This window comes from Phyllopteryx taeniolatus, chromosome 15 (assembly GCF_024500385.1).
Source record: "Phyllopteryx taeniolatus isolate TA_2022b chromosome 15, UOR_Ptae_1.2, whole genome shotgun sequence".
Lineage (NCBI taxonomy): Eukaryota > Metazoa > Chordata > Actinopteri > Syngnathiformes > Syngnathidae > Phyllopteryx > Phyllopteryx taeniolatus.
Window position 1 is genome coordinate 21,168,658 of NC_084516.1, and position 25,851 is coordinate 21,194,508.

At 44.7% G+C, this 25,851-nt stretch overlaps 1 long non-coding RNA gene across 1 annotated transcript; it reads right to left on the reverse strand.

Annotated features, from left to right (window-relative positions):
* Positions 1–4,152: 4,152 nt before the first annotated feature.
* Positions 4,153–18,047, reverse strand: LOC133490073 (uncharacterized). The gene is made up of 3 exons (XR_009792103.1): positions 17,923–18,047; positions 12,448–12,619; positions 4,153–8,922 (listed from the first exon to the last, which is right to left on the reverse strand). It is a non-coding gene; the product is annotated as an uncharacterized LOC133490073 (long non-coding RNA).
* Positions 18,048–25,851: the final 7,804 nt, after the last annotated feature.

A 25,851-nucleotide genomic window follows, 5' to 3' on the forward strand; every position in this document is an offset into this window, starting at 1 on the left:
TTTCGTCTGTATCTTGTTTCAATGTAGATTTAATGTCCAGACATTTGTTCTGGTCATATTTCATTCTTCAAGCTAAAGGCTTCCAAAAATCAATGACAATAAATCTTAATACCTTCTTCCCAGCGGCCACGTTTGCCCCAAATTTTGTCTCCTCTGTTTGAGCCTTGCTCAGTTTTGAGCGACACGCCAGTCCGTAAATTCCCCGCTGACACGGCACGTCGGGATGGCTAAAGTCTGAATCGGTTTTCACGGTCTGTCAAAGCTTTCTAAGAATAAAACATGGCACATGGCACATGGCAGATGACAGCGCGTTTACGGAAGAAGGCATGAAAGCAATGTCCGGTGTCGGGAAAGTTGCCTTTCTATGCGACGCAGTTCACCCAAGTTCAAAAATCAACTGAACTATTTCAGGTCATAGTTCAACATTTTTGAACTAGGTTCACCGTTCCAAAAATGAACTAGTTGATGCTGTAAGGACATTGATAACGTTGCATTTCTCACGGCTCTGACTGCGAACAAAATATCGGATCTAATGTCCCAAAACACAAATTACATGTCATGACTGTGTCGCGATTATGTATGAATACGAATTGTGCTTCATTTAGAAGGAAACGAGTTGGAAGCGGCGATGCGTCACTTCGGGGTTATTGTCATTTTAAGTTACAGCGGTGCAATTTATGAGGGGCACCACGTCAATTTGTACAAGTTGAACGTGAGGCGAAATGGCGGCGACACCTTTTTAAGCGGTCTCTTATCGGAAGGTGGCCACGCTTTCGAAACGGAGTTCTAGACTTTCCAGAGGGTTAGTTCCGAACCCGAACACACACACAATCAATGCAAGTGGTGAATTTGATAGAAAATGTCATATAAAAGGGGTTTCTACAGAGAAAACGCAAACCGAGTTACAGACGAACTTTGGCGAAGGTCAGACGAGCGGAACGGGCGTGTGGTGAATGCGTATCGCTGAGGACTCCTGCTGCTCTCGTTCATATAAACCCAAACATGCACTAATCCCTACTTTTAGCAGACCGCAATGTTGGACTGGAACACGTTTGAGGCGGTCCGCGCCGGGAACAGGTGGATTCGACGGAAGGGAGGGAGGAAAAAGGCTGGAAAATGCCCGTAATGAAATCTCACGAGAACATCCGGGGCCCCCGTGTGTCAAGCGACCAATTTGAAATTGAAAGAAATGAGTAAATCTGACGTTATAGAAATGACACATTTGCGTCACATCTCTTATTCACAATCGCATATTTTCCCGTATTTCTCAAAATCCTGAATATAATGAAAACTGTCAAACTACTCAATGCAAAATGAAAATGTTTCTTGGTCATTGAGTAAAATCCGGATGAAATCTTCCGTCACTGAATCAGTCGCTGTCAAATGGGGAAGCGGCGCTCCGTTGCAACAACTTGACAACTCACTTTGAACATACAAAACATAGACAACATCGATTCAAATGTCAAGAAACGCTCAATGATTATGCTTACAAATGATAATAGCAAATACTCCCTCTTGTGGCCGATTGGTATACTGCTCGCTCTCTGTTGGGGCAGGAGCAAATTTATTGACGTGACCCCGGAGAACTCTGCAAATGTCAAAACGACCAAAACTGTCCAGGACATAAGAAAGACGAAGGAAAGAAATGGGAGAACGACAGGCCAAGTCGTTGTTAACTGTTGGAAGAGCCGTTACTCGCATGATTCTGATTCTGATTCTGATTCTGATTTGTTTGGCAGTAACCATGAAGAAAATGTTAAATTGTGTGCCATGTCTTAGAAATTCAGCGCAATGTTAAAAACGATTGGTATCGGACTTTTTGGAAAGCTTATTTAAGCTCCATTGATGGAGGGGGGCGCTGTATAAAATCTGGCCGGCGGCTGCGGTTACAGAAAATTACGCAGCATGAATGGCCGCAACGATGCGGGAACATTTTGGATTCAAGCCAGACGAACGCGGCCACCCCGCTAACACCAGCAATATGCTATGTCCAATTTTTGGATGGCGTTTCACAAAGATAACACAACTTCAAACCTCGAAGTGACCGAATCCATTCGAAGCGCAACCATCCCACCCAATCTTTTCAGCTGGGAACAAAAAACACATTGGGGCATCTCTTGTTTCCCATCAGCTTGCAAATATGGAACCCTTTGCCTGACAATGCCAATCCAAACGGGAATATGGCCACGTACGCTCGCATTATAGAAATCCCTCCCTCCATCCATCCATTTTGCCTTCTGCTTCTCCTCACGCGGGTCGCCTAGCCCAGCTATCTTCGGGCGAGAGGCGGGGTACGCCCTGAACTGGTCGCCAGCCAATCGCAGGCAAACAAAGTATCACTCACATTCACACCTACGGGCAATTTCGAGTCTTCGGTCAACTTACCATGCGCGTTTTGGGGAAAAAGCCACACAGGCACGGGGAGAACATGCAAACTCCACACAGGTGAGGCCGGATTTGAACCCGGGTCCCCAGAACTGTGAGGCGGATGTTGTGCTAAGCAGTCTTCCGCTGTTCCTCAAATTCATAAAACAAAAAAAATCACATTTGTGTCGCTCCCCACGGCACGCATGAACTGGGCCAGTCTGTCCATGACTCCCAGGCCACTTCCCCCCCGATTGCAATGAATTGATAAATTGACTCATCGCAGAAATTGATGCAACTATTAACCAGCAGTAAACATCAACAAAGACTACAGCCAATAGAATATTGGGAGGGATGTCTAAACTTCATCCATCAAGGGTGGCGCACTGCCCAATTGGACATTCTTCAGCTTTTGTTCATCAAACACGCTACAACCAATAAATCAGCGTGGGCAGAGATGTGTTGAGCAATTTGATATAGATCCAACCGCGAAGGACAGGAGGGACCTGCAGCGGGCGGCGGAAGCACCAGAGTGGGTGATTGGATTTACACCACTCCCCCTCGGAGACATTTCCGCTGGCAGACTCCTGCGGAAAGCCACAAAAACAGTAATTAAGGAGCATTCTCATATCAGACACTCACTCCCCACCCCTGCCTTCCCCGCGGAAGACGCTACAGGACATTCGAGTCTCGAACCGTGAGGCTCAAAAACTGCTTTTACCATCACGCTGTGAAATGAAGCTGTGCCCCCCCTCAAACCCACAGTGACATCTCATTATTACCGCATCTCTCCTTTTACACACAAGTGCGATATTATCAACAACAAAACCCAAATATAAATATACAACGATAACGTAGACTCGTACTTAGAATATGGACACGCTCCCAAACTTTGTCTCCCCTCGGACTAATTATGATCTGATCCTTGACTTTTATTTTCGGCTTCGATGTGCTAATTGTGAGGCGATGGCGTGTTGATTTTTGTTGTTCCTGTCACAGTGACATCCATCCATCCATTTTCGACACCGCTTATCCTCACGTAACAGTGACAATAAAGTTCTATTTATTTGTATGTGGTATTCATCAACAATATGACAAATTGTCTTTAAAAAGGTAATAATGTTGAGCACACTGGCTTACTCTCTCGTGCAGGAAAATGAGATAAGCGCAATGCATAATGGGAACGTTTCATAGTATGACGCGGTAAGGTTCGAAACCACTGCCAACGACAACCACAAACACGAATGGTGTTATGTTTGTCCACATGTGCCCTGCGATTGGCTGACAATCGGTCCAGCACATCCGAGACCCTGGTGAGAATGAACGGTAAAAAAAAACCGTGTCAGTTAAAACCGATCATTATCTTGGTTAAGGTTTTATTTTGATACAGGTCTTGGTTGACAGCAAGATGGTCCCCATTCCTATCAACGTAAAGCACACGACAACAGGGTCTTTAGGGATAGCGTTAACAGATTTTCACCGGATTCGATGGTTTTCTCCCAGACAGAAGAAGCACACAGATTTAAAATGTATGGAAATCATAAATGTACATACGTAGCGGCACGGTGGACGACTGGTCAGAGCGTCAGCCCCACAGTTCTGAGGACCCGGGTTCAAATCCCCGGCCCTGCCCGTGTGGAGTTTGCATGTTCTCCCCGTGCCTGCGTGGCTTTTCTCCGGGCGCTCCGCTTTCCTCCCACATCCCAAAGACATGCATTCATTGGAGACTCTAAATGACTGTGAGTGCAAATGGTTATTTGTTTCTATGTGCCCTCCGATTGGCTGGCAACCAGTTGAGGGTGGACCCCGCCTCCTGCCCGACGATAGCTGGGATAGGCTCCGGCACGCCCGCGACCCTTGTGAGGAGAAGCGGCTCAGAAAATGGATGGATGGATGGATGGATGTATATACATACACATACATATTCTCTCTGTGTCTCTAATGCGATTATTAAAGCTTTTTATTTCATAATAATAATAATAATAATAATACATCAAACGTATATAGCGCTTCTCAAGACACTCAAAGACGTTTCCACTAATCAGATGACAATAAGAGTAAAGTGGGTGAGCGGGAAGCCCGGGTGGCGGGCGCTGGTGTCCGCCGCGGCGGAATGCAGAAAAGTCACGCCGTAAGTGGACGGTGACCGACGTTCGGTAGCTGAGCTCGCTTGCACGCCTGTTCACGAGTCCCAACCGAAGCCGGGTGTTCGAGAGTTTGCTGAGAGACTGATAGGTCGTTAAACAACCAAGTCCGTCTTTTGTTTGTTGCTTCTTTCTGAAAACGTGTGAGCGGGACATTCCGAATTTTGGAAAATGGTGTCCTCCCGATTTGTCTTATGAACATAACAAATGCCCCCACGCCAACCTTCTCATCCAGGCTGGCAAAGATCAACCGTTGTCAAGCAATGGCCGTGGGACTGCAAAGAAGCACTATCGTGTCAAAGCTAAAAGACGAACGCAGTTGCACTTTTAGCGCAGATAGCGTTAGCCAACAGTGTTACCAGCGTCAGCTTCTGATAAGCTGGAAATATTGGAATGTTGGGCTACGTTGGCAACGTTTGCGTTGGGTTATATGCGCCACATTAGATTTGTGCAAGCGTGATTGATTTCCACTCTGGATGTGGCGGGGTCATCTCTGGAGATTGTTTTGCGGTCGAAGCTTTTCAGAAGTCTTCAATAACGCCACGAAACGTTTTTTTCAAGTAGCTAACTATAGCAACAAAGTCGCTACGGCAGCACCGGTGAGTTGCCACGCTTTGTTGCTAAGGGACTCAATTTGACTGAAAAGAATTCCATTTTTCATTATTTAGCCTCAGGCTAAACATTTTGGTCTTTTGCTTGATATAGTGGCACAAAGGCAAAAGGAAAGTATACATACCTGTCTGTTGTTTTGCCATTACAACACCCCCCCCCCACTTTGAACAATGTGGGGATGACCATAAAAGTTTTACAAAGCAAAGGAGGGGACTTTAGCATATTGTGATATATGATTTGGAGTGAAGATGAAAGTAGGAAGAGAGGAGGTCAAGAAGATGAAGATTTGATTTTCAAAGAAGAAGAAATGAAGGAAGTGAAGGAAGTGATTATGAAAGATCAAACGATGAGCAAGGGGAGGAAGAAGAGGAGGCAGTCGGGGGAAGGAGACAAGGGTTGTTCATTTCAGGGCTGGTATCTCTGAAGCAGCAGAATCTTCAGGGTCAACAGGCCACCTGCAGAACTTTCACACTGTAATGGACAACCTGACCTAACGATACGTGTCGTGAACCTCAGGCGGGGGAGCTTAAGCGCTTCTATTTGCCGATCGAGCCTCTGTGTTTTCCCATTTGCAATACAAGCCGAGGGGAATTTCCATATCTCTCCAGGGTACACGGCGTAAAGTCACAAGACAGTGAGTGTTCAAAAATGTAAAAAACAATCCAAGAACATTTGAACAATGTTCAAATTGTATTGAAGGAGTGCTTCGCAGTTCTGAGGTTTAGGATTTGAATCTCAGCTCCATCCTTCAGCTGGGACGGGCTCCATCTTACCGCAACTCAGACGAGGACGAGTCGTACCGAAAATGGATTGAAACACGACGTTGCAAAATCGTTTGGGTAAATGAATCCAAAAAAGAACTTCGAGTTGAGAAGAACGAAAAGAATTGGAACTGCAAAAGTTAAAGGGGGCATGCTGTGGAAAAAGGTTCTTTTTCATTGTCTCAAGTTGCTTTGACGTAGACCGAGCCTGCTCTTCTTCTGATTGGTTCGTAAAGTCTGTGGGTTGCGGGCGCGGACGTTCACGGTTACACTGTGTCATCCTCTTCCATGGAGGGAAAATATAAAAATTGGATTATCCCCCAGCCTTATCTACAGTTTGGAGAAAAACCTTTTGATAATAATCGAGCGTGAGAAATCGGCGTATGATGCTAAACTACTGCAAAGCTTTGGGGACTTCAGCATATTTCGTGAGACTTCAGCTCAGTGCCCGTGTAAAAAGCAGCACAAGTGTTTAGGTTTGTCTTCTTCCCAAAACTTTTCTTTAGCGTTTTTGAGATGCCACCAAAGAAGGGTGATGACGTCCATCGCTCTGGAAATTGAACTGTGCACGAACTAGCAGCAGCAAGGCTGTCTCTGTCCTGGCTGCTAAGTACGACGTGACTCAAGCGGCAATAAGTCAACATCAATTTCAAATAAATCATGAAAACCGGAATGGACATCGAGATTTCAGCAGTTACCGGTGCACACATGAACATGAACATGAACATTATTGTTACTGCTCCCTCTCAAACAGGAAATTGTGCACTTGGTACTGATTTTCATGATGTAATCACACAGGTCACACAACACAATCATCATTGCAGGTATCAAAACCTGACAAACCTGACAAACCTGAAAAACCCAGCATCAACCAGCATTGATTTTTTCGCTGGTCAATGCTGGTTTGTGCTGGTCTGATGCTGGTCAAGCCGGTGGACCAGCATAGGATTTCAGTAGACCAGCATGCAATGTTGCAATATGAGTATAATCGAGCATGCAATTATTAACGGGACACTGTAACATCGATGTTACGTTTGTGTGTTATCGTTGGTATGTTATGACCTCTGCCAATAATCGGATAAATTCGGCGTCGTCAGCGAAGCATTTTAGATGTATTTATACGGAACAGCGGTGACCCAGTCAGTGGCGTCATCGGCACTGGCTTCCGGTGTACCTAAAGTTGCCGTGTAGTGCTTTTAATGTGTTGTGATTGCAATTGTAGCGCGTCTTGTCGCGGACGCCTGCACCCGAGGGCAACGGCGCATTCCAGGCACATCTAGCGTATGTGCGACCTCCGCGTATGTGGTCGAGGCGGGACAGAAGTGCACTGACTCACGACAACAAATTGTATCGCTTTTAAAAAAAAAAAGTAGCTTTGTCAACCTACGCATATGCCTATCGTGTAGTTTTACATGAATTGACCGCATGACTGAGGAAATGACTGTAACGTGACAGATGGACGTACAGACAGATGCTCAATCCTTTCCTTTGCTTTCTCATTGTTCAGTTTCTTTTTCTTTTTCAACACAAAAGATTCCCTCTTTGTGAAAGAGTTCTAAACGGCCTCCGACTCCACCAAAAATTCAATCTGTCCAAGGTATGCGGTTCCTATACGACAGCTGACGACTGCGTTGTAAGATTTTTCAGCCTTCTGCGGTCCTAAATAGTTCTCCGCTGGTTGATGTTTGCTATTGCTTAAAAAATGACACACGTCACAATCAAAATGCTCCAAAATATGAAACACGTGTTTAAAGGACTGCGGCTCTGCAAGAAGTCTGTTCCCCCCGCACGCTTGATGAGTTCAGCCTTTCAAACAAACGTTGTGACATTGTCATTACAACTGTCATCATCTCGGGCTGACTGTTGCAGACGTGGATGGACTCTGTCAGATTGAACCAAATGAGCGACGTGACGAGACTTCATCAACATTACAGTCGGTCAAAATGCGGAGTCGGGTTGGAACGGCCACTTCAGCCTGAGTACTACCCACCGGAACATTTTCAAAATCTGATGATTGGTCCGAGAGAATTTTTTGGGGTGTCAGAAAAAACATTTCCTTTTTGATGAATGTTTTTCTACAGAAAATGTGGTCAAAGACAAAACTGTATTTTATTTCTCAACATATCTTCTCAGCCATTAGTTTTTGTCTACTACTTAGGGAACCTCTTCTCCGATTGCCTGACAATTGCAGTTAAAAATATCCACCAATAAGCATTGTGTATTTCTTGCACCAAAACACAACATTTGCTGGTGTATGCCGGATATTTTAGCGGGGGGGGGGGGCATGTGGCTGTAAGGAAGAAATAGCACTTAGCTAATGTGTGATTGTGCGTGCCTGTGAGTGAAGGAGAATGAAATGGGTTGCCACAGCAACATGATGAATTCCATTTAGGTTTCAGCTTTTCGTTTTGATAATTGCTTAAATTTGCTCTTAATACACTGTATGACTTTAGAAATGCACTTTCAGTCGTGTCGGCATTGACTGTTTTATGTTTTCAGAATGTCTTTATTTTGTGCTTTCTGCAGCAGTATAAGCTGAGTCAAATTCTGCGATGTCGCGGCTATCTTGTACCCGTCGAAGACATTTTGCTCATCGGCGAACGGCGGAACGCCATCGAGACACCGACCGAGGCAGCTCCGTGCTCCCTTCTCACTGCATCGACTGAAGTGTGGGAAGTTCTCAGGAGGACTAACCGCCAGAAAGCAGCAGGCCATGGAGACCTAAGGGTCTGCACTTGAGAGCTGGCACGGGTGTTTGCAGACATCCTTAACCTGCCCCTCGTTCAAATCCACCACCATACTGCCTCACCCCAAGAAACATCCAGTTACCTGTCTGAATGACAGGTAACTGCCCCCCTGCACTTACCTCAGTTGTGATACAGTACCTTGAGAAAGTAGTACATGAAGACGGCATGTCCATCAGGACCAGTGCGCATGGGCACCCCAAAGGCTGCGTGATCAGCCCTCTCCTGTGCACACTCCTCAGCCGTGAATGCATCTCCCGCCAGGATGACACCACCATAAAGTTGGCTGATGACAACCTATAGGAATGAGGTGGCTCAGCTGGTAACCTGGTGCTATGAAAATAATCTCTCTGTAAATGCTGTAAAGATGACGATTATCGACCCGAGACGGAGGAAAGAGAAGCGTGCGTCATTGTCACCAGGTGGAGACGGTGAAAACCTTCACAAGGACTCCAAACACATTCTACTGTATAAGGGAGGCTTAACAAAGACTGTACTTCTTAAGGAAGCTGAGAAAACTCCAAATTCCCCTCAAACCGCTCATCAGCCTCTGCAGATACACAGTGGCGAGCATCCTGACAGACTCCGTTACACTACGGTATGGGAACTGAACCGTACAGGACAGGAAGGCTCTCTAGCGTGTCATTAAAACTGCACAGCGCATCTGTGGCGTAGCCTTTGCGCCGATACGCCACATTTATGACAGCCGTGCCACAAAGATGGCGCTTACCCACACCGCCCGGTTTTCACAATTCTTTCAACTGGAGCATCACAGACAGAACAAGACTTGGAAAAAAGAAACAGCTTCTGCCCACATGCCATCAGACTTCGGAACAATCCAAATTCAATTCCAATCAATCCCAGATGTTTTCAAGCGTCGCAAATGGCTTGCTGTCTTTGTTAACGGCTCAACGTGCAGTACATGCCATGTTCTTGCTTTCCCGAAAAGTGATCGTTTTGGAGGTCGTTGGATTCCGCCCGACACCAGCGACATGTAAATTGCAGTTTATTGCGTCGCCGAGCAGCTGCTCTTATGCAAACATCAGTAGCGTCCAGCTAACCTTTATTTATCCACGTAGAACATTCGCAACAGTTTCTTACTTACAATGTTGATCTGGTAACAGTACGTTCAACTTTTAATCAACTTTGCTGCTTGTGCCAGCATTCTTGACATGGTTGTACAGTATACTGTGGATGTATGAATTAAAAATGAAAGCGATACTTTTGACATGTTTAGCTCTAAATGTTTCGTGTACTTGAAAACGGAACCAAAAACTATGCACAACAATGTGCGATCACAAGGTAACTGGGAATAACCTTTCCTAGGCAAGATTTTTGGGGAGCTCTTTTTAAAAAAAAAAAAAAATTTTGGATTAATAACACATGCTTTGAGATAAAAATGGAAATCTCATGAAAGTCAGTTTAGAAATGAGTAAGTTCCGATTTCCTTTCAAAGTAAATGTACTTCCACGCATTGCCAGCGATGAGAGCAATGCCCCCGCCAATGTGGCCGCATCGCTACGCATCGCTAAGACGGCCCGCTACAGCATACGCATCGTCTATTCATTTATGTGATCATAACGTTACGTCAAACACATGACCTGCGTGCTAAGGCTGAAATCGTCATCATCACGCTTAAGCTAATTTGAACATTTACAGCTTTCGGCAAGTAGCTCACTGTCATTGAGGCTAATATTAGCAGCTAACTAGCCAAATAGCCTACTGAGATGACTGTCCCACTTCGTCAGAAATGGAATCAACCACAACGTGCTTCCTTTTTCGATGCACTGTCGTGCTGCTGTGAAACGCACCTTGTGTCACGCAGGTTTGACCTATGTAGTATTTTCTGGTGAAATGCTCAAGCTTCCTGGCTCCGTTGCTAACGCCGGTTAGCTGTCGGTTTTCCGGGGACGTCACATGCCATAACCCAGATGACCGCTACGACTCACGGCATTAAGGCAGACAACAGGGGAACGAGATGGAGGATTCAGGCACTTTTGAGAGAAGACCAAAAAAGAAAAAAATGATGACGTAAACTATTAAATTAATTGGCAACAATTTTGATCGTTGACGTAGTCGTGACTAGTTGACCAATCTTTGAAGCCCTAAATCTGTTACACTTGAATCGTTGAATGCCTGTGTGTTTGAACGTCACATACACATTTTTGCATGAACTTAACGACTACCAAACTCGAATACCATCCATCCATCCGTTTTCTGAGCCGCTTGTCCTCACGCGGGTCGCGGGCGTGCCGGAGCCTCTCCCAGCTGTCATCGGGCAACCCTGAACCGGTTGCCAGCCAATCGCAGGGCACACAGAAACAAACAACCATTCGCACTCACAGTCACGCCTACGGGCAATTCAGAGTTGTCAATGAACCTAGCATGCATGTTTTTGGGATGTGGGAGGAAAGCGGAGTGCCCGGAGAGAACATGCAAACTCCACACAGGCGGAGTGCGGGAGTATAAAGAGGCCTTTACTTCCAATGCTTCTCCAAACAGCTGGGAATTTGTTTTCATTTTCTCAGAATTTAATGGTAATAACAACAAAAGCAGTCTAATCCACATAGGTCGACATTACAATAGTTTGCTCAAATACTGCATATGCATACGCAACCACTCATATTTGAATAAATGTCCTTTTGCAAATTTGACCTTGACCAAATGCTTTTTGTAGCCATCGATAAACTTCTGGCGTAATTCTGTCTGGTTGGTTATTTGATCAGTTTTCTGCACAGATTTGGTAGAGTTCATTGAAATTGGCTGTTTCAGGGGTAACTCGGCTGTCGCCCAGACGCAGCTGGGATAGGCGTCCACCCTGGTGAGGAGAAGCGCTATGGAAAACGCACGGACGCATCAATAAAACATGGCTGCGCAAATTCAGATATTGCAGTATCACAGTATCACGTACACTAAAACATAGGAAATACAATCTTTGTAAAATAAAAAATTAGGGCAAATTCAGCAGTCAATATAAAAATGATACACCCCCCCCCCCCCCCCCCCCCCCCCCTGTTCAAATGCCAGGTTTTTGTGTTGTGAAAGAATTTTGACCAAGATAAATCATTTTCAAACCATTAATGTGACCTCGAGTTTGTACAACTCAACGGATTTCTTTTTGTATCTTTTTGAGATGGGAGGTGAAAACAAAGAGCTGAAATAAACGTGAACGTGAATGTGACTTGGACTTGACATTTGGCTTGCTGCCTTGTTGGCCAGGTCACCGTTGCAAAAGAGATGTCGTGTTTGAACGGGTCTTTTACCCGGTTACCCATCCATCCGTTTCCCACAGCGCTTCTCCTCACGCGGGTCGCGGGCTTGCTGGAGGCCATCCCAGCTAACTGCGGGCGAACTGGTCGCCAGCCAATCGCAGGGCACATAAAAACAAACAAGCAATCGCACCTACGGGCAATTTAGAGTCTTCAATCAACCTACCACGGTGCAATGTTTCTTTTCTTCTGGGGATGTGGGAGGAAACCGGAGTGCCCGGAGAAACTCCACACAGGTGGGGCCGGGCATTGAACCCCGGTCCTCAGAACTGTGAGGCGGATGTGCTAACCAGTAGTCCATCGTGCCGCCCAACCTCTAAATAACGCAGACATTTTTTTTGCATGATAAATCCATTTGTTGATTTCAAGATGGCTGTGAAAATGATTCTTGCGAGAAAATATTTTGGAAAAAGTTTGAAGTTTAAACTGCTCAAGTTTATTAGTATATGATTCCACATATCGTGGGCCGCTGGCTTTCTGTTTTGTGTGTTTGTTTTGCTCGTATTAAGCTCCATAGGATCATGATGAAACCCTAGTAAGATCGCATTCTCACCTGAATCGCCTGAATTGAAAGACGACAAACAGCGGTGCTGAGATTGCGCGCAGGTTGGGCTGAAATGCTCAGTCGGTGCCCACGGTGCAAGTTCTGAACAGGCAGCTGTCATCTGTAGGCAGCTCTCTTTCCATCCTGTCTTCAAAGGCTGTTTCACTGACTGGACACAAGACTTGAAAGAAAACAGGACTCTTATTGACTTCGACATTGGATTGCAAAACGTGTACATACTGTTTGCACAAAAGGAAAACGATGTTGTGCACTAAAACCGAGACACATTTCTAAAACTCTATTGGCATAAATGTCAGTCCAGCCGAGGGTGAACAATCGTAATTTGGATTGGAACCAAATTGTAGTTTTATAGATTCATCTCATGGAAATAGTTTTTTTTTTCTTTTTCCCATTACATGGACTTATTACTTACTGAAAAACAATGTTGAAAATCTCCATAACTCGCAAAGGTGACATATGTGGGGGAAAACCTTTCTCAGGCTCTCCACCGAATAAACAATGCCGAATGCGAGACGTTGCTGAATCCCAATGCAAGAGATCCACCGAAGTTTGGGAGGCTTCGCCTCGGTATGCGGCAGCACGCCTGAGGCACGTCAACATACATTAGCATAAATGTATCTGGAATCTCCTTCTAAAGCCTTGGTTTAAAAAAATTGCCATTCCATGATAACATGGATTACGATGGGTAGATTTGATCACATGCAGGGCTTACCAATGTGAAATGCATTGTCACAAACTGAACTGAACTGAACCTTAAAGGTGGTCATAGCTCAGATGAAAATGGAAACCACCTGCAGTATTTTGCTGGAACTAAAGTTGTTCAATTCAAATCAAACGTTAACAATGTATACTTTTTTTCACAACAGGTAATTGAAACATTGGAGAAAATGATCGACACTACGAATTGGCATACCCTAAAGTTAAGATAACTCCTACAACATAAGAGAGGGGGGCAAAAACTTCTCTTTCTGCTTGTCGATGATGACTTGAGGCAGCGCTCCCCAACGTGGCGCCCAAGGCGAGATTTTTTTACTATTGGCGCCCCCTCCGTTGCTGATTTACATACACCGACAAAAGAAAATGAATAGTATTGTTTGAATCATTGACTTGAATTTCTATGATAACATGTCACCCAATTTAAAATAGAAAATGAAACGGTGCTATAGAAAATGCATGGATGAAACTGTCACATGCTGACTGTGCAAATCTGTGTGTCAAGCAGGTGTACCTTAACACAAAACAAGTTTTATATCTTCCTTCCTTACTGAATGCCAAATCAAGGGAAAATAATACATCTATATTTTGTTTCTCCATGACTGTTAAACTATAACAAACAATATTCAACACTCTTCAACTGTGCCTCTTGTGAGCAGACGAAAAGCTTTACTTTGTGTCTGCTTTTTTTGTGACTATTATCAGCAGTGGCATCGCTAGCCCCCCCCCCCCCCCCCCCCCAATGTTGTTTGTGGTGGGTAAGACCCCCCCCCCCCCCCCCCCAAATCATTTTTTAATGTATTATTATTCTTTTTTCTTGTAGTTTTAAAAGTACACCACTTATTCTTGCTCAACTCCTTGCTCCCTAATCCTCCCTGGAGGAGGTGAGCTGGTGTTAACAACATAAAGAACATAATCTTCTCTGCATTATAATTGTGGTTCTTAACTATTGTAGAGTTAAGAGTTAGAGTTAAAATGATTCGGAGTAGCTTAGCAGCTTGAACATTGCTCCCAGGGGGACCCGCGTGTGAGGGTGTGTAGCAGTTCTGGGGAAATTAGAAATAGAATTATTGCCGGCATGAGTGTGAAGCTTGAGCTAACCGAGGTCAGCGACATTCACGCAGACAGACACGTGCGTGCGCACAAGTCAGTCAAACCAACTATTAAGTTGTTAATTGTTTTGACAGGATATTAGGAAGAAATAGTGCAATTAAGGTGACTAAAAAACAAAAAAAAAGATTACTCCATTGCTCAATCTTGTTTTGGTTGATTTATTTATTATTTTTTATGTCTGAACATCCGTCCATCCGTCCATCCATTTTCTGAGCCGCATACCTCACAAGGGACGCGGGCGCGCTGGAGCCCATCCCAGCTGACCTTGGGTAAAAGGCGGGGTACACCCTAAGCTGGCCGCCAGCCAATTGCCAGGGCTCATATAAACAAACAACCATTGGCACTCACATTCACACCTACGGGCAATTTAGAGTCTTCAATGAACCTAGCACGCATGTTTTGGGGATGTGGGAGGGAAAGCGGAGTGCCCGCCCGGAGAAAAGCCACGCAGGCACGGGGAGAACATGCAAACTCCACACAGGCGGGGCCGGGGATTGAACCCCGGTCCTCAGAACTGTGAGGCGGATGTGCTGCCGTGCCGCCTATGTCTGAACATTTCTGTCCATTTGCTACAACATTTCTGTCAAGATCGACAATACTTGTCAGTTCTCATTTCAGTTTTGTGATCTGGGATTGCATAAAAACAAATTCCCTTCATAGTGAAAATATAAAACCAGGTCTACTACATTTTTACGTAGGGGAGCAAGAACCCCTGTTTAAATGGCACAGTGGAGGTAGAAAACAATGCTTCCTATGAAAAGCCCTTTTCCAACATGACAGCCTTGACAAAGAAAATCAATCATTTAAAAATGCACTATATTGCCAAAAAATGACTCACATATAAACTTAAGTGACATCACATTTCTAATCCATAAGGTTCACTATGATGTCGGTCCACCTGTTGCAGCTATAACAGCGCCAACTTTTCTGGGAAGGCTGTCCACAAGGTTTAGGAATGTGTTTATGGGAAGCGCAATTGTGAGGTCACACACTGATGTTGGACAGGAAGGCCTGGTTCTCAGTCTCCGCTCTAATTCATCCCAAAAGTGATTTGTTGGGTTGAGGTCAGGACTCAGTGCAGGCCAGTCAAGTTCATCCACACCACACTCTGTTATCTATGTCTTTATGGACCTTGCTTTGTGCACTGGTGCACAGTCATGTTGGAAGAGGAAGAGCCCAGCTCCAAACTGTTCCCACAAAGTTGGGAGCATGGTCCCGGGTCCTCCACCGAACTTTACACTTGGCACAATACAGTCAGACAAGTACCGTTCTCCTAGAAACCGCCACACCCAGACTCGTCCATCAGATGGCCAGATGGAGAAGCGTGATTTGTCACTCCACACAACGCGACTCCACTGCTGAGTCCAGTGGCGGTGTGCTTTACATCACTGCATCCGACGCTTTGCGTTGCACTTGGTGAGGTATGGCTTGAATGCATCTGCTCGGCCATGGAAACGCATTCCATGAAGCTCTCTGCACACTTTTCTTGAGCCGATCTTAAGGCCACGTGAAGTTTGGAGGTCTGTAGCGGTTGACTCGGCAGAAAGTTGGCAACCTCTCAGCACTATGCGCCTCAGGTGCCGCTGACCCCGCTCGCTCAGTTTACGCGGCCTACCGCTTCGTGGCTGAGTTGCGGTTGTTCCCAAACGCTTCTACGCTCTTATAATAGGAGGTGGAAGGAAATTTCATGACTGAACTTGTTGCACAGGTGGCCACCTTTCACAGTTCCGCGCTGGAATCCGCTGGAGCGACCCATTCTTTCACGACTGTTTGTAAAAACAATCTGCATGCCGAGGTGCTTGATGTTAGACACTTTGCCCATGGAAGTTATTGGAACAACTGATTTCTGTTATTTGGATGTGTGAGCGAATACTTTTGGCAATATAGCGTTCAATGAACCTCTTGAAATTATTCAGCTAGTCATGTCTGTGATTTTGAAGTGCAGATGATTGCTCTTCCTTGGTGTGTTTTTCCTCCACTGTAAATGGCCTCTTACCGTGATGAGCTGCTCTCAGAGAGTGCAGACGATTACAACACGAGATCAAATGTAGGAGAAAACAAAAGATTCCAAGACGCATAAAAGGAAGAAGATTGTATATTCAAATGATCAATGATTTAACAAGGTAGGAATGAAATATCATAATGCAACACTTTATTTCTAAAAAAGTGTTTCCATTGTCAAATGACTACGTCTACAAAATCCCGAGGAAATCAGAATTTCTCATCACTGCTGAGCAATTTTTCGAACAGGCCCACAGTCTACTCACGTGGGGGTTACCATGCTGCTGACTTCTGCTTCAAATCACTTCAAATAGAAAGAGAATGATGGTCTACAAATACAATGAGAGGGTTATTATCGGATGGCATTAAAAGCAACCATAATAACAATCGTACTTGTCGATAGTCTGGAATCGTCAAATGTCAGCGCACGAGCTTAACAAAGGTAGCAAATGAAGACCACAAGAAGAAAAACCTGCCACACGCTGTTAAAACCGCCTGGCACACCACCCCTGTTGGGCCCGGAAAAGGAAAGGTAATCATCAATCAATCAATCAATCAATCAATCAATCAATCAAGCAATATTTCCACAGCAACATTTTGGAGCTAGACACATAGAGACGGTCTGAGTGGGAGGAGGAAAACTGTCAGAGATATCTACGAACGAAGAATGGTTTGTCTGCAACTTTATTGGCAGGATTTGAGGAATGCCTCTTTTTTTTTGTTTCATCAGTTGGAGAACTCCCAAGAAAACCTTTATGACTGATTGGTTTTTAAGCCACTCTGAAATCTATTCCACTGGACCCTCCGTCCATTTATCTTCGATACTGCTTGTCCTCATTCGGGTGAGCTGTGGCTATCTCAGCTGATTTTGTGCGAGGGGCGGGGGGCACTCTGGCTTGGTCGCCAGTCAATCGCAGTTACATAATACAAAGCATGAACTCTCCAACCTATGAATTTAGAGTCTACAATTAACCGAACATGCACGTTTTAGGAATATGGGATAGGAAGCTGGAATATCCAGGGAAAACCCATGCAAGGAACTGCAAACTGGAGTTTCAGGAGGGCCTGAAAAGAACACCAGAGGTTAGGTGCCATGAAAGTGGACTCCATTCAAATCAGCGAATGAAACGTACACATTGTCACTTATTATCAAATATTTGTACACTTGTCAGAATTTTAAAGCGGTGTATTGAGGCCGTAGGTCTGTCAGTTTAGTGCCACACCTGCGATGATGGGAGGAAGAAAAAAAAATAAAAACAGGCGGCACGGTGGGCGACCGGTTAGAGCGTCTGCCTCACAGTTCTGAGGAGCGGGGTTCGATCCCCGGCCCCGCCCGTGTGGAGTTTGCATGTTCTCCCCGTGCCGGCGTGGCTTTTCTCCGGGCGCTCCGCTTTCCTCCCACATCCCCAAAACATGCACGTGAACCCTGAAAAATGACCCTTTTCCAGCTGAATTCTATCTTTCTTGACTTCTCATCTCTTCCTCGTCGTCCTTTCTTTGAAGCGTTTGAATCGCCGACCAACTTCAATATTTCATGAGCAAATGCTTCGCTGGCTGCTGATGAAGCACACATCCTATCCTCCCCCCCTTACATGCGTCTTACATGCCCTCTGTAGAGCAATGACATCATCTCACCTGTCCCTCCATGGCAACTGTCGCTGAGCGCTACATCAGCTGAGTTGTGGCTTCTGCAGCATTGATCAGAGGCTGACGTGTATTCTATTTGTGGTCGAAAACCGCTGGATCTTGCTTTCCATATTCTAATTTAAAAAACAAAAAAAACCCCAATCGAATCAAGACAAAGTGAGATTTCTTCAAACCTACGTGCATGTGGATGAATCCACTTCAGTCTTTAATCCTGGTGCCATGTTTCTATTATTGAGGTTGAATCACACGTTGATTTGAAGACACAAATATTCAAAGTGTATAATGTTGCAACAGCTTACAATAACATTCAACATACCTTTTAGGAACAAAAAGCCCCGTCGCGTTTTTGCCTTATTAAAGCACACCACACTCATGTATTTTAGTGATGGTCATGATAGCGGTACTTGCTAAGTATTTGTTTCGGTGGGACTTGGAGTAAAACAAATTTTGAGTGACAGTGGAAAGTTTAGCGGGCGTGTTTTCAGCGCATTCAGCAAACACGCCCACAGCGTCAAATTTGAAGCCTGATTTCAGATACTTTTTTTCATTCATTCATATTTGGCAGGCTTGTTAACAACACTTACGGTGTGGCAAATTCATATTTTCACTGACAGGGACTCGTTACTTGTTACGTTATAAAACGGCAATGATCAGTGGCACTCGTTACCAACATTTCCATTTTTTGTGTTTAGGTTAACGGTAAACGGTAAACCGAGGGTGGCATTAAACACCTTTTAGCCTCATTCTTGAAGAATTGTTCACTATTTGCCAAACTGCCGCTTATTGTGAAGTGACTTGATTTCACTACCAGCATGCATATAAATTATTATATGTCGTTATTTTGAGGGATCAGTAAATGTATACTGTTGAACAAAGCTGTATGTAGACTGACTACTTTACATCATTTCTGCAGTGTCGTCCCATGAAAAGATCAAATCAAATATTTACAAAAATGTGAGGAGTGTCCTCATTTTGTGAGATTCTTTGCACTTTCCGTCCAAGCTTTTTTTTGATACCATTTCTACGGGGGAGCTTAAGCCTCCTCCAGCTGAGTTTCGCTACGAATGAAACTTGGCAGAAAAACAAAAAATCTTCCAAACACACTGCATTTACACAGACTAGTAAGACTTTATCTTCCAAAACAACATCTTCAAACAACTCCGCACCTCTACACTACAATATGCTGTAGTTCTCTCATAACACATACAGACAGACATGCAGACAGTGCTTTTAGTGTTGGCATTGTCAGTTTTCTTTTCATTTCAACTTCCTGGTTGACTTTTGGGGTACGCAGGGGAGGCCTTCGAATTGTCTTTTTCTTACAATGGTTTATTTTCATTATATAGCGATGCCTTGGTTTATTAAGACAAAGTTATGACAAGTGGGATTATCTTTGCGCTTCTCCATTACAACAAAGGGTTGTGAGTTTGGCCTACAGTTGAGTTGTTTTGTCATTTGACAGGCAACAGAGTAGTGTGCGCTGCATATGCTGTCAAGTGTATGTTCCTACAGAGACAGGGAATACCACAACCACCTGAAGCAGTGCCACCTGCAAGACTTTGCTTTGGCCAGCGCCGCGCCTTATGCTAAACATCAAACAGACACTGATATGATATCCCAAATGCAGTTGCTTATTGTATCGCAACAGATGAAAAGTCGCGATTCGAGTGGATGACCGAAGTAATGGACCCTCGTCACCAATTGCCTGTAAATTGTTGGTGTAAATTGGAAGTGGCAAAGGTGGAAGCTTTTCGCATCGTCAGATTTAGGATTTTGATTTCAAATAGACGGCGCATGTTTTACTTGTCGGACACAATTGTATAATGTTGTGGCATCCTAGGCAATACCGGCCGTGGCGACGGAGGAGAACTGCAGTACGTTTTCAAAACGGCACCTGTGGGTTGCGCTCGACTATAAAGGCAAACTGCGCGCGCTGACGTCAGCGCGTTCGCGAGTATAAAGAAACACAGAGACCCACTGCTCACGCCCCTTTTTTTTTGTTGAAAGCTATTGTCATTGAGCATGCAATTACCTCAATGGTACGGAGCCGTCCGTATTGGCACGCTTCTGCCACGTTCCAACTCGCCTGTTATACCTCCAATTTGCCGAGAAGCCGGTGCGGTCTCCAACTGAGGCGGGTCTGCAGAGTCATTCTATCGTGGGGCTGTGAAGCTCATCCGCAATTCAGGACACACACACACACGTATGCACACAACACGGATGATCGACCACGCGTGAAAGACAGATTGCTCCCAATGACACCGGTGTTTACACTCCAGGGAGGATTTCAGACTCCCCTTACTTGCAAGATCAACAACACTATCACACTTTCATTTGTCGCTTTGACACACAACCTCATTTGGTCCTGGAATGCTTCATCGAAATTCCTTTCATGTATTAGTTATCTACCCCTGGAGCGAGCACATTCTTCTTACTGGTTTGGATATGTGTTACGGCATGATCGCAGGACATCCGTTTGAGATCAAAGCTTTGTATACCCTTTAATTCCCACCTGTTGTGTCGACAAAGTCATTTCTTGTATTCTTGTTGCATGACAAATTACACCAACAAGCACAGTCCAGTCGCCGACATTCAACCTCGGTGGGTTAACATGACCTGAACGACTGAGACGCTACACAGAGATGAAGAAAAGGCAGCATTTTTGCCAAGCACATTCGCCTTTCCGATTGATAATGTGAAAGTAAGTTAACAGTGGCAATTAGACACAAAAATAAACTCTCTCAAGGACTGAAACTAAACAGAGAACTCACTCCGAATGCGAACAAACCTTTTCTAGCTGAACAGAAGATCCCAAGAGCTGGCAAAGTCGCTGTTTTCCCAAGCTCGGGTTCTCCCGCTTCACATGCTCAATGCATCTCGCACAAATCTTTCTCCCTCCCCCCCCCCCCCCCCCCGAAGATGCTTCTCCTGCTTCCAGAGCGCCGGAGACCAACTGCTAACCACACAGAGCAATCAAACTATTATTAGCCACGGTCCCGCTGACGTCTTGTTCCCTTTTACATGTTATTGTATATTACTGCTACCGACGCGACCGCAACTACGATTCGTTGTGGTGGAGTGCGGGCAGAAAGGCAGGCGGACCCGAGTGCAGGGGGGCAGGCCATGCAAGCAAGCCAAATATATTTGCGAGAAGGCAAACAAAAGGTACTGAAACCAAAGTCCCCAAAAGAACCAATAACAGTGGTGCTAGTTGAATTTGCTCCGTGACTCATTTTACTGATGTCAAATCAAATTTCCCCATTGAAATGTCTTGAATTGTCTGTTCCAAAGCACCGCTACTTGTTGTGTTATGAAAAAGGGCACTGCATTGTATAAAGACATGAAAAAGGAGACCGCATCGAAATAAACTGGTTCTATAAAGGGTTGGGACATATGGGACAGATGTCATATTCACCAGATATATGTGAGGAAACAATAAACCGCCAAAGGAAAAACTGATGGCCAGTCATTAATCTTGTAGGTTTTTTTTCCTTTAAATCTATTGACTGTACATATCTTGAAAAGGAAATGACTGAATGCAAGCGAGCCTTCCCAAAAAAACTCTTTAAAAAAAGTACTCTTTTTTATCATGCTTTGTTCAAGGTCTTTCATCAGTAAATATCATAATTTGTGTATGTATACTTGAACTGTCAGGTAATATCAATTTTGCCTTTTACCATAAAATGGCAAATGGTCTCTGTAGCACTTTTACAATGTCACCTTCATTTCACCATTAGCGGCATATGTTGCCATTACAGGAACTTAATAACTCATGAACACACCGATGGTGTCGCAATCAGGAGCAGCTCAGAGTTCAGCATATAGCACAGGGGTACATTTAGAAACCAACGGGCCTGCTTCATGCACTGGATGCTTGATTTCAGCGCCTTCGCGGGAGTTTGGCCATTTTCAGCTCTCGAGGGTTTCCCGCGTCACTGGCCTGCAGGACTTGCAGGTCGGCCGTCCCTAGCCTTCATTCTGCTTTCCGTCTTCAGCGTGTGTCGATGTTCCGGGGGATGCGCCTGCTATTTGCTTTTCGTTTTTTCCCCCCACAAAAGCTGATGATTGTATGTGTGCAAATGTATGTGATGTGACCCCTCCTATTAGTAACTTGCGGCACCTCCTTTCGCAACTCTGACTTCGAGCAGACATGAACTGTCACCGCTAAGCAGTCTCTCGCCTCTTTTTTTTTGCCCACTAGTTCTTGCAAAGTTGAGAGCGCTTGGAGTGACATCTGGTATGCATCAATTTATTCAGGTCTCGGTGCAACATTTCAATTGGATGAAGGCCCAGACTTTGACAGTGCCAATTCACAATACAAATCCTCGTTCTCTGGTGCCATTCCTTTGTACTTTTCATTGTGTTGTTGTTCAATGAATTTCCATTCCAGCTTCAACAGCCTGAATGATGGCAGGAGATTCTGCTCAAGAATTTCTTCACACGCCTGGAAATTCACGGCCAGATCCGGAAGTGCAAAGCAGCGTGGAGACTTGCGCCTTTCCGTCAGCGTGCTTCATCTTTGGGAGGAGGCTCTTTACTTCCTATGCAGTGCTGGCTTTTCTCGAAACATTTTGGTTTGGATTGTGACGAAATCATTCTATTTTGACTCGTCTGCGCAGACAAAGGACTTCCAAAAGGCCTCTGCCTTGTCCAAGTACTCTGGCAAAGTTGAAAAGGATAGATTTGTTCTGTTTTGAGAGCAGATGCTCACGAATGTCACGGTTATTCAATGTTCATCTAATAGTAGACACGTGCACATTTCTCCAAGATGCTACCAGAGAAATCTGCAACTCTCTCGAGGGGAAGTGCAGAGTCCGACAGCCGGCCCGAGCGTGGCATCAACTGAATGAGCAATAATTCCCTCGTGACGTCGTATTGCTCGTTGGTTCGAACAATAAACTTCTTTCATGTAATGATCCCGGATTAATCAGTAGATCCAAAGAGAAGTCCACCATTAAAAGTCCATTTCCACATTTTTTCTAATCAAGTGGATGAGGTAATCAGTGGTATTTTTAGCCCTATAATGAGGTTCTACCATTAGGATCATCATTTAGGTGAGACATATTGCTGCCTTGGCAGTTTTAGGGCACACTCTGTTCTGTTCCTGTTTTCTGTCTTTGTGTGTTTTTGTTTTCGCATCCGCATGGGTTAATGGGCACGGGCGGAGCCTCCTTCAAGGACCTGATTATAACGACAATGATGATGTGATGCTTTGAATCCAAACTTGCAAAAATTGTATTCAAAAAAAATCATGTAATCAACCCATTGTTGTGCTTGTTATCAGAGCATAGACGGACGGGGAGCCCTCTACTTGTTTTCTGGGTTTGGTCACATGATGTTTGCGCCGCCAACGCAAGAGCAGTTGTGTCGTTCGTTTCGGTTGCCAGCAGAGGGTGATGTTGCTCAATATGGCGGCCCCCTGAGATGGCTGACAATTGCCGAATTCATCTGTTTCATTCTTATCCCAAGCGATGTTGGTCAGAATACTGTGCTTAGACTAGTGGGGGCACATACAACGTATTTTAGACTCGAATGTGACGTCGTTCAGATTGGGTTCTTTGTTTATTTTACTACTTTCCCCTTTTTTGCTGTAAAAAGAAAGGTTTATTGTAATCTATGTATTCAAAGGCTGTTAGAATGTGAATTTTAGCAGACAAGACATTTAATGTTAAAAATGTTTTCTTTTAAAGGTATTCCCTGCCTCCTAATAAAGTTTGATATGGTTGAGATTACGCATCCTTTACATTGCATTTCAAATGTCAACAAATATTGTCAGCCTCTTTCACACAGGTTTAAACAAAATGGGAGCATCAAAGCCAAAAGGGAAAATTCTCCTGTAACAGCAGATTAGGCATTTATCTGTCTGCGCCTTTTCTACATTACATTATACAGGGGAGCAGTATATCGCTGTAACTGTATGTGTTTTTACACGGGGCCATGGCATCAAGCAATGCAGTGCATGAATGACTTGGGACAACCGATTTCAACACAAATGTCAATGTCAGGGGTTGACTAATGTTAACTTTGCACCCCGTCGTGGGGACATGCAAAATATCTTTGCACACAGGCGGTGTGCGGATAACCCTATTATCCAAGGAGGTGAAAAAAATCCCAGGATAGCTTTGGTACCCCATTCCCTGCCGGCGGTGTTTATGCGAAACAAAAATGAATGGAAACATGTTGGCTTTTACAGGCAGTTTCAAAATGGTCCGCACTTGGGATGTCTGGAATTACCGGTCGCGACGACCCCAGGAGACATGCATTTGGGGACCGCATCTCCCAACAGGAGAAGCTTTTTGGATTAAAGGTTCAATGCCTTCAAAAGCCAAGAAGTCAGGTTCCCTCAGTTGATGTTGCCAACATGATAAATGCTATTCGCATGCTATTTCTTGAGCTACAGTATATGAGATGTCTTACACCGTGTCTCCTGCTGCTGTTTATTTAGTTTCCGTCATTCTACTATCATTTAACTTTGTGTGTTTCTTTTGTGCGCTTTACACTTAACAACATGCAGCTCCAGGACCTCCATCAATTTTTGTACATTAGCGAGAGGCAGAGTGGTCTAAGACTGTAGGAAAACAGCACATTCCTTTCTTAAGCGTTCATTGACCTGGTTTGATATATGACAGTCGATCGGAAGATCTGCTGCATCTGTGATGCGAAGGCAGGCGTTCTTAAAGATGACACCGAGAGCTAATCTAGCCATACGTGATGGCGAATCCACATCGATCCGCAGATGAACCGAGATCACACGGGATTAGATGAAGCTTCACCAAATGATGAAGCTTCACCGACACAACTGCTTCTCCCCCTGAACTTGTTACCAGTGCATACATTGATGGAAAACATGATCTTGACAATAACAAATCTTTAGTACATCATCATTCCGTTTTAACCACTGGCCATGATTCAATACATTCAAAGATCAAAGGGGACCCTCCAATACTGCTAAGACCTATTGTATGTTGTTACAGATTCCAGTAGGTGTGGACTAATCAAGGCATCAACTTTACCAGTCCGCAAAGACGGTAATAGCTCGAGGTCAATTATCGGTCACGTGTTTTGGCAACAACCGGGAGGCCTTTCTGAAATCAACAGGTGCAGCAAACGAGCGGCAGTGCTTCACGCCTGTGGCAATATTTGGCTAAAAATGACAGCGGTAGCATGGTCACTTGAAAAATATGCAAGTCTGTCCTCAAAGATAAGAAAAGCACGAGTGGGATGCACGAATGGCATCCTAAATGGCATCCGCTAAAGCTAGCTTTAGCGGATGAGCAGTCTTAAATAAGCCGCCGGCAAATTCACCAAAGATGCTGCACTGAAACTGGAGTTGTCAATTAAACATCTCTTTCTTGGAAAAATGAATGCTTAATGTCGACAGAGAAAACATTGAACGAGCGTTCCTCTCAACTATCCGCCTTATTCCGCAGAGAGCAGCAGAAACATGCTCGCAATCCTCTTTCGCCTTCCACTGGCCCCACCCCCCGACTCACTCATCCAATCACCAATCTCACACACAGTCGGAAATGAGAAAACAACTGATTCCTGCTACAATAGATTATTGTAACACGTTAACACGTTATCTGGCATTTGACCAACTATATAAAATGCTAGTGTGCTCTTCCTGACAACAAAGCATTCTTCTTTTTTGAGGTAAATGAGCCTCCGTTTGTCTTTGATGTTTGTCATCAGTACCACAAAACAACTGGAACAGCAGGGCTGGGTTACTACTGGGACGCAAGTTGGGGCCTGATCGCCCCAGGCTGGGTCACCTGGGCGAGAGTGTCCGATGTTGCCGCACCATAAACAACCAATGACCCCCGTCGCAGTGAATCCAAGAGATGTTTCTTACAAAGCGTTTGTCTATGCTTGTGACCTAGATGACGATCAAATTGCATTTTATGATCAATTTGTGCG